We start from the raw sequence: 10422 nt of genomic DNA, 5'->3' as shown, positions 1-10422 counted from the left end.
GCCTGATACACACAAGAGCAAGACTGGGGTTCTTGTTCCTACAGGAACGTGAGGGCCTGAATCCAGGTTTACACTAAAAGTGATTTTTAGTAGGGTTAGTAGGATTGGATCCAAGTTACCTGACGGCAAATGCACCTGAGATATGTTTGGGGTTTTGCTTTTGGTGGGCTTTCTCCCTTGWTTGTTTGTTTGTTTTTAAGTGTTTGGGTTTTTTCTTTGCTCTTTAAGCCATCTGAGGATCTCTCCCTGGGTTCCATGCTGAGGATGGTGGTTCTGTGCTKCGATTCCTCTGGGCTTTGGCTCAGCCCAGGGCTCATCTTGGCCCCAGCCTGGGGGGACCCTGCACCCACTGAGGTCTGACCTTGTAGYTTTTGTGACAAAACCCAGCTTTGCATTCTCCAGGTGTGCTCCCTGAACAGTGATGCTGATGCAGGAAGGCAGCAATGATTATTTYGTACTGCTCCTGGCAGTGGTTTCAATATTCTTATTTTCTGTTCATTCCCAGCACTTCCCCTTTTCAATACTGCACTTTTTTCCTTTAAYACATTGCTTTTGTTTCTGTTGCACTTATTTGTTATAAATACATTATTGTCTATTGGTTGCACAAATGTTTTTTGGGAATATTTTCTTCAAAGACAGGGAAGGGGAAGAAGAGAGGTTTTCTTCTGGTTTTGGGACCGGCCAGTGCTTCAGGTCCACCAGGGAGGCAATTGCTGCCCTTTTTTGCCATCTGCAGAGGATGGGGCATGGAGCAATCCTCCCGGGGTGTGGGGTGATGTTTGCAGTGCTCCCCAGTTCCGTTATCCCAAACACCCCGATGGGTAAAGGTGAGGAGATGTAATCCTGGTGCTGCTGTGTCTCCCTGGCTGTTTCACTCCTTTGGTGAATCCCCTGGCTGCTGCATTCATTTCGTGTCTCCTCTGACCCTGGAGCCCTGTGCTGTGTCCTCTGTGGGACAGAAAACCTGGGGCTCGCTGAGCTCTTCCTGAGCAATTTCTCCAGTGCATCAGACACAAACAATCTTTCTTTCTGTGCGTCTCATCCTAATTATGTTTTTTTTCCCCTCTAACCCATTTTTGTTAAAGCTGTTGCCATGGGCAGTTGTGACAGTGTTCTTCCATCATTACTGTATAGAGGAGATCTGCTATAATTATTGYTTAAACTGAGATTTTCTTAATTGAGAATGTGAAAGCATACATTGACCCCATGTGCTGTTTTTGGGCCGGTCTGAAATGCTCTGTCTGGGTCATCCTGCTGTCAGGGCAGGCTCAGGGGAGGCACGAGCCATAGTGCTGTGCATTTCAAACTTTGCTGAATTTCCCATTTGTTTGAAAAACAATTAATCTTGATTCTTGTGTGACCAACAGAAGAGATGGGCCAGGTCTGTGTCRGTGGGCAGACATGCAGGAACATTTCCACAGCATCTAGTTTTCCCTTTAAAATTAGAAAAAAGTAGAAAGAATTGCAAATAATTCTCTCTTTTTCCATCCCTGCCTTTAATAAAAGTCTGATGAAGCTGTGTGGGAATGAGTGAGTAACTGTTAGATGTATAATTAAACCTCCTCGTGTAATCTGGGGCCTCACAAGATCCAATGAACCACGAGCTTTCCCTTCTGCATGTATGACCTTATGAAAGCTCTCAATATTTTTTACCAAGAAATACTGAAATTTGTGGGTTTTTTGAAGAATGGGGAAGTTGTAGACTACAAAGCTGCCTAATATTAGCTCTGAAAGAAAAAAAGCAAAGTCTACAAAGAGCTGCTGTTGGTTGTAGGGACACCCAGGAGCCGGTGGGGACTGGTGGGTGTGAAGCAATTTCAGGGTTGTGTCGCTGTTCTGGGAACTTTGTTTAAAGGTCATCACCAAGATTTAGTTCCATAATGGTTTCTGGTTAGTAAAAAGATGAAGAATGTTATCAATTACATTTTAGATGCAAAAAGTGGGTGCTTGATTTTTTGTCTTTATCACATCCTGAAAGGAAGAAGAAAAAGATGTGAGGAGCCTTTGGCAGCCAGGGAAAAAAAGGGAGACTCCTGGAAGACTTTTTAATATGGTTTTAAAGAGATTCCAGACACTGCAAAAGCACAAAGCACCTTCGAAAGTGCAGAGAAAAATAAATATTTTTAAAGGATTTTRGCATATTTAACATAACACTTGTTGATTTATAAGAGTGTATATAAGARTCTAATTATTACAATCATTAAAAGACCATGGTTATCATTAAAAGGCTATTATCAGAAATGAAATGCTAAAAGCAGATGATATATGTTGAACAGGACCATACATATTTCATAGAACATATTATACTGCAAAATAAGTTGTCATGTAGCCATGGCAATGCCTTTTAAGTTCCCCTTTTTGATGCCTTAATGCACTGCTCTGCATGTTTTAGTGTCAGGCTCTGAACATGCCCAGCACTCAAAGCTCCTGCTGAGAGTGGATATAAAGTGGTAATTACATCCCTAACTGGTCACATGCATGGAGAAATGGCCTGTGCCTGCCTCCTCCTGATGGTGTTTGCTCTGAATAGGACATCGGTCTGCACAACTTTTTATTTCTAAAAATAAAGGAGGGTATTCTGGAATATATTCGTGCATTTAAAGTTCATCCTATTTTATAGATAACCACTTCCTCTCTCGTGTTATGTCTGTCTAGTTTTATTTGGAGTGTTTTCTTTGGTTTCTGTGTCAAAGAGCTGATGGGTACATCRTGGCTGAGATTAAAATGACCAGGTTTGTGCTGGAGAGCAGTTCCTACATCTCAGATCTCACAAAAGCAGAAGATATGCACACGTGGTGGGTTCAGAATTCCTATTGACCCTCTCATTACATCCCCTGGGACAGGAGCTGGTGCAGATGCTGCAGGGGCCATGGCAATCTCCCAGTGCAGCGTTTCACTGCAGTGTTTCACCCATTTCACTCCAAATCACCAATGTGCAGGCTTTGCTATGGTGTGAATTCCTGTGACAGACTCTCCTTGTCCCACTGGTGTTTTTGCTGTCTGGCTGTTCCCCTGTGCCCCTGGCAGGGGCTGCTTTGGGGTTTGGGGCTGCAGGTGTGAAGGTTGTAGGTGTGAGGAGTCAGCATTCCCAGAGGAATGCAAGGAGCTGTCACCCAAATCCAACTTGGAAAAAACCCAGGTGTCCAGCCCAGGAGAGAGMTCAGAAAGCAAACCTTGGGAGAAGAGGTGCATGGACTGGGCTGCATCAAATAGGCCAGTCTCTTATTTCTTCCTTGATATTTCAACATAAAGCATCATGATCTTCTCATGGGTGTGATGTGCTGTCCTGTGAAAGGCTGAGAGAATTGGGATTGCTCAGCCTGAAGAAGAGGAGCTTTGGGGTGACCTAATTGTGGCCTTGCAGTACTCAAAGGGAGTTAACAAAAAAGTTAACAAAAAAGACAGAGAGACTATTGATGAGGGCCTGGAGTGACAGGGCAGGGAGGAATGGCTTCATACTGACAGACAGTGGGTGTAGATTTGATATTAGGAAAGGATTCCTCTCCATATTGGTGGTGAGGCACCAGCACAAGCTGCCAAGAGAAGCTGTGGGTGCCCCTTCCCTGAAGGGTTTAAGGCCAGGTTGGACAGGGCTTGGAGCAATCTGGGACAGTGGAAAGTGTCCCTGCCCGTGGCAGGAGGCAAAACTGGATGAGCTTTAAGGGCCCTTCAACCCAAACCAGTCTGTGATTCTATAATCCTGTGTTGTTTGGCTTTTAAATCGGTGGTGTAGGAGAATATCCCAGGTTGTGCCCTCGCTCTTCAGGGAGACATGACTGAACACRGATTTGTGTCCTCACCTTGGCTGTAGGTTTGTGGTGTGTGTGGTGGGTGACAGTGATCACAGTGTCTGTGTGCTCCCTGCAGCCCACCCTGCACAGGCCACCCTCCATCTGTCACCAGGTGCTCACACAGCCTGGAGGGTGACACTGCAGTCACTCAGAAATCACACTGATGTGCCAGAGGGTGACATCCTTGTCATCTTGACACCATGGTGACATTAGCATCTCATTATCTCGTAGTCAATTTAACATCACCAGTCACATCCTGTAGATCACACATTGTGCCACCTTGATGAACCGAATCTCCCGGGGCTGTTCAATGAGTTTGGATCASCAACAATTGAGGTGATCAGGGGAGCATTGGATGGATTCCATCAGCRTGGCAGTGCTGAGCTGTGTCTGCAATGAATCTTTGCTGCCCGAGGCCTGGATACACAGGGATGCAGTGCTGGGAAGGAATGGAAAATGAAGAGCTGGGACTGCAAACCAGACAGGAATGGTGTAACACAGGACCCAGGAATGGTGTAACACAGGACCCAGGAATGGTGTAACAGGAGCCAGGAATGGTGTAACAGGAGCCAGGAATGGTGTAACACAGGACCAGGAATGGTGTAACAGGACCCAGGAATGGTGTAACAGGACCAGGAATGGTGTAACAGGACCATTCCTTCATTTCTGCCTGCAGAACGTGGCAGCAGCCCTGAGAGCCGTGAGGAGCACGGCAGAACCCGGCTTTGCTGGGAGGACGAGCCCATCATTAGCACAGTGCAATTAGAGCTGACCCGACTTAAATTGGATCAGCTCCTTCCTATCCTTAGGGTCTCCTAATTTCTCATTAGCCCTGGCTGCAGTCACAGCRTTTTCTGAGTTGGTGAAACAGCCTGGAGAAGCAGGGACAGGGTGATCCCTGCTGTCATCACTGCAGACTGATGGTTTCATCCCGACACGGAGACATCCCTACGGCTGGCAAAGTCACCAGAGAAACAGCGAGTCAGAAATTCCACAGACATTGCAACCTGAGCACAGAAAGGATCGGGGTAGAATGATTTGGTTGATTGCAGCCCTGAAATCTCCAAATTGTGCTCCTCTGAGAGGCGCTCGGTGTCTCCCAAGGGGTGAATGTTATGGAGTCACCCTGAGCTCCTCTGGAATGCTCACGCTGCTCTCACCCACCACAGCTCCTCTGGAACACACACCCTTCTCTCTCTCACACACCCTGAGCTCCTCTGGAACGCACACTCTGCTCTCTCACACACACCACAGCTCCTCTGGAATGCTCACGCTGCTCTCACACACCACAGCTCTCTGGTAATGAGCACTTCTGAACAACAACTGCTGCTGGTTCTGCCAGTCCAGCCACCGGCGTGTTTTCCGCTATTTAATTAGGTAACAGTCAACATATTTCACAAATAATGTCTCTCCCTCAAGAACCATTTGTTGGAGGTGTCTGGTTTTCTGTTTCTCAATTACCCCTTTTTTCAGAAAGCATTTCTGGTTTTGATTGATCCTCAGTTGTTATTAATTCCTTCCTGGCTGGTTTATCCAGAAATGAGAGCTATAAATTCATATCTCTGGATGTAATCACACCTTTATTGCAGCCCATCAGAGAACACACAACAAAACACAAATGCACCTCCACATCTCAGTATTATTCAAATGAGTTTTGATTTTACTTTTATTAATGGCTGACCTGGTTTGGGGGTAGTTTTATGCACGTTTATTGTAAACACACCTAAATATTACCTTTATGCTTAGCATTTGAGCTCACTTAAGGAAATTGCACAATTTAGTTTTAATGGCATGCATGGTTGATAATGAATTGCATTGGCCACCCAGAGCAATTCTCCTCATGTTATCAGTCATGCTTAGCTCTTCATGAGGGAAATCTTATTGTTTTTCACAGAGACAGAAATGGTCATACAATGGTCATACATGTTTGGTCATGCAATTAAATTTAATAGTGTGACCAAACACCACAGTCATAATCTTTATATGACAGTTAATGTTTTCACTACTTACCAATTCACTCTTCATATTACTTTTTGAAAAGTGAAGTGTTGAACAAATAAGTAGATCTTTCTCTCCTACATGTGTAAAGAAATAATGTGATTGAATAAGTCTACTGAAGAATTTGATTTTATATGAATAGTTCTACTAACTCCTGGTGGCATCTCTGTGTCTCATTAAAGGGATGACCCTTCCAGCACCTGTTTAAATCTTTGGAAGAATGAAGTCTAAAAGAGAACCAAGGAACAGTGTGAAAGTCACAGAGTCAGATTGACATTTCGGTGTGCTTTGATGAGTTTCCTGAAGTCTTCGCACGCGTTTGTTTTGTGTAGAACCAAGGTATGGTGGCCATTCCAAGAGCTGCTGGTGTGTGCTGTGTTTAATTTCCAGCCCAACTGATGCCAAAGCAGCCCAGATGGGTCGGTGTGGGTGCTCATGGCTGTTGGGTGCCCAGGGCTGTTGGGTGCCTGTTCCCATCACTGCAGGGTTGGTGAGCTGTGGCTGTGCCTGAGGCTGCTGCAGTTGGTGCCTTCAGTCTCAATTCTTGCTGAGGAAACAGCACAGAGTGCCCCAAAGTTTCTGTTTGATTCCTGGAAGGAAATTAGATGTGTCCATATTTCCTACCAACCATTGGAATGTGTGTGACTGATAGAGGCAAACACAAACCAAAATAGACTCTGTTACCAAACTGTCTGCACAGTGCTGGGGGACGGGGGCCCAGCTCAGCCTCACTGTGTTGTGCTGCCATCAGAAGAGCTAAACCAAAATTTTCACCTTTCATTAAACTCAGGGGTTATTTCTTGCCCTCGATAGCATGGGAGGTGTCCCCACCCACAGCACAGTGCACGCCGTCCTCCTTCCATTCAGAAACTCTTGCTGTGCTCCTCTACTGCAGCTCTGAAGCCAAAATGCTTCAGCACTCTCAGCCTTTACCTTSTATTTATTTGATTGTAGTGCTGGCAATAAAGCTTTCATGTGGAGCAAGAAGGAGATGAACGTTAAACCAGGTTAAGAGCCCAGTAATTGAACCTGCTAACAAATGGGGGAAGCCCTCTTTGTAATAATTTCTTTGCTTTGCATAATGTGTGAGTCTAAAGCAAACAGGGTTTTCCGTGGGCTGTTGATGTGTGTGTGCTGAATGTGGCACGTTAATAATGCCCATGGAAATTGGGTAATCGGCAGGTTGTCCTCTCAGCACAGATTGCTGGCACCAGAGAGCGTGGCAGAGGAGTTCAATAACACACACAGAGCTGTGTGCTGGTGGAACAGAGGGAGGGAGGGGGGTAATCCTGCCTTGGAGTGTGGGATCACCCCAGAAAAGCCCTTTGGGAAGTGTAAAGCTCCATAAACAAGCACAGTCTGAGCTGCTCTCGGTGTGTTCCACACAGACCACCCAATTTCCATCCACACAGACAGACCCTCAGTTGCTGCTTTCCAGGCTCATGGGGCTGTTCTGCTGCATTTCTCTGCAGTCCAAACACCCTCCCGACCTGCCAGGGGTTTGTCTGTGTTCTGTTCTGTTCTGTGTTCTGTGTTCTGCTGCATTTCTCTGCAGTCCAAACACCCTCCCGACCTGCCAGGGGTTTGTCTGTGTTCTGTTCTGTTCTGTGTTCTGTGTTCTGCTGCGTTTCTCTGCAATCCAAACACCCTCCCGACCTGCCAGGGGTTTGTCTGTGTTCTGTTCTGTTCTGTGTTCTGTGTTCTGCTGAATTTCTCTGCAGTCCAAACACCCTCCCGACCTGCCGGGGTTTGTCTGTGTTCCCTTCTGCTGTTGTGCTGTCCTGGCACACACGGTGCTCTGCTCCCCAGGGCGCTGCACAGGGATGGCTCTGCTCACTCTGGCTGTTCCTGGGCTGTTTGTGGGCTGGTTTTGGGCTGGTTTTGGGCTGTTTGTGGGCTGTTCCTGGGCTGTTTGGGGGCTGTTTGTGAGCTGCTCGTGCCCCTGGTCCAGAGTGAGAATATATTCTCAGAGGGGATGTGTCTGTTTGAGGATGGCTCCAGGCTGCTCCTCTGAGAGCAGCAGAGCTCAGGATGGTCCCTGTGGGATGTGGCTCCCTGTCCCCGTGGGTTCTGCTGCTCTCCTCCCCACAATCCTGGTGCCCCTCAGCCCATCCTCCTGCCCTTCCAGGACCCAGCTCCAGCCCACACTGCCCCCGTGTCATGATTCCCCTCTATTTCTGTTCCTGTGCATTATTCACCAACGTTGTGTCCTCTCAGTGTTTCTGTGTCGCTGTTTCCTTCTGTGCTGCTGCTGTGTGGAAATGCTGAGCTGCACAAACCCCGCAGTGAAATCCCTCTCTCYGTGCAGGATTCGCAGTGATTCTGTCATTTTTAATGCAGCACCCAATTTACAACCCTCAGCATGCTGCTGGAGCAGCCCAACAATAACAAATTACCAAGCTCGTTTATTTTGTTGCATAGTTTGTTTTGTAATTACAGGAGGAGGTGCTGGGGGTTGGCAGAGCTGCTCTGGGGCTCTGTGGGTGTGTGTTCACCATTCTCTCAGGAATGGGGGATGTTTCTGATGTGGCACTGAGTGCTTGGTCACCCTTGGAGAGCTGCTGGCACAACTGCTGGGGTGTCCCTGCTCTGCAGAATGATAAAATCAGACTGGTTTGGGTGTCCCTGCTCTGCAGAATGATAAAATCAGACTGGTTTGGGTGTCCCTGCTCTGCAGAATGATAAAATCAGACTGGTTGGGGTATCCCTGCTCTGCAGAATGACAGAATCACAGACTGGTTTGGGTGTCCGTGCTCTGCAGAATGATAAAATCAGACTGATTTGGGTTGGAAGGGCCATTAAAGAACATCTCATTCCATCTCTGCCAGGGCAGGGCCACCTTCCATCACCCGGGGCTGCTCTCAGCCCCTCCAGCCTGGCTTTGGACCCTGTTTGGAAGGAGGGCTGGTCCTGCTGCTCCCCTGTGCTGCTCCAGCTGGAGCCCTGCACACCTCACAAGGGCTCAGCTCACTCAGCCTCAAGGATTTTAACTGGTTTTGAAGCTGGGACCATTCCACAGTGTGGATTTTCCTCCTGAGACGGTGCCCAGTGCTGCCAAGGTGTGATGTGACATACTGGAACATTTAAATCGGGTATCCATCCTCATCTACAGGATTTAAATCTGCCCCTTCATCAGGCATCAGTACTGTGAATGCAGTGGGAAAGTGCATGGCTGGGAGGGGTTTACAGTAGTAAAATGTAAATTGCTGAGCTTCTCTGCAGTTTGCAAAATGCTGATCTGTATGTTTATTTGTTTCCTATTAAAAGCCAAGCAGCCTTGGGGTGCTGATCCCCATCTGGGTGGGACTGAGGGAAAATCTCCAAATCAGCAGTTAACACAGATCTATTGAAGCAGAGTTTTCCTGGGCAGAGGTAATGTGGGTATTCTGTGCCTCAGCCCTTTCCAGGCTGTTTCAGGAGCTCTGGGGTTTGCTCTGTCAGTGAATCCAAGAGAAGCCACAGCAGAGTGTGACTGCAGCACTCRATTCCATCACCCCACAGCTCTGAGTGACAGCAAATCCTAAGAAGGCTGAAAGATACCAATTTGCTATAACACATTTTTTAAAGAGAATWAAGTTTAAARCAAATGGGATTTTTACTTTTGAATRAGAGTGTCCCRCACAAACACAGTGAAGTGTCAGTGAACTGCAGATTCACAACTCTGGTTCATTTAGAGCGGTTTTTGCTGAGGATGTTGAGGGTGAGCACTGTTAGCTCAGGGAGGGGTTGTGTTTGCTCAGCTTTTGTCCTCCTCTAATCCCACAGAGAGTGAAGAGCTCCCACCCCTACAGCACACAGACCATGAGAGTGCCAGGGAGCCACTGCCACTGCCTGAGGGAGCGATGGCAATGGGGACAAGTGGCCCAGCCTGCCACCAAACTGCAAATGCAGGAGGAAAAAGGCCACATGTCTTATTCTTAACTGTCACATTTTTAATGAGGGTTAATGTTGGATTCTTCAGCAGAATGCTTCCCTGTGGTTAATGAATTCCAGCCTGGCCATGGGTCCAGCCTGGTTTGTGAGTGACACTAAAAGCTTTGTGACTCAACCCTTGCCACATCCTGTGTATTGCCACAGACAACTGGGGCTGAAGAAAATACCAGCAATCCCTGCATTCATCAGCAAATTAATTTGCTCTGCCTGKGCTAATATTGATTTTTAACTCCAATTTTACAAATCTTGGCTAATGAATTTCCTGGCAAGAGTGCTTGCCAAAAAAGAAAAATTTGGTCAAATATTGTGGAATTTTGATGGCATATGAAACGAGGGTATAAATCCCAGAGTATATTTGCTAGAACCCAGTTGTGAAGTTCATCTTGCCAAGAAAAATATGGAATATTATCTGACTTGCTTGCAAGTAGCAGCAGACAAATTTCCTTGCAGGATGTGTTCAGGGAATGACTTAGAGCTCCATGAGAGAGAGCAGTGCTCTCCAGGGCAGAGGCTGCAGGGTTTATTCACTATATTCCATTTACCCACTCCCAGTGCAGGTTGTGACTGCTGAAATCTCCCAGCTGAACACAGCTCAGGACCTGCAGCTGCAGAACTCKGTGCTTGAAGGCAACTCAATAAAATCACGTTTAATTCAGCAGGATCAGGGCTGTCTCTCTGTGGCTGAGCACGGGGAGGGCAG

The sequence above is a fragment of the Malurus melanocephalus genome, unplaced genomic scaffold (assembly GCF_030028575.1).
Source record: "Malurus melanocephalus ecotype Western Australia unplaced genomic scaffold, MMel_1.1 scaffold_1197, whole genome shotgun sequence".
NCBI lineage: Eukaryota > Metazoa > Chordata > Aves > Passeriformes > Maluridae > Malurus > Malurus melanocephalus.
The sequence above is the reverse complement of the archived record's forward strand: the minus strand, read 5'-3'. Positions refer to the sequence as shown.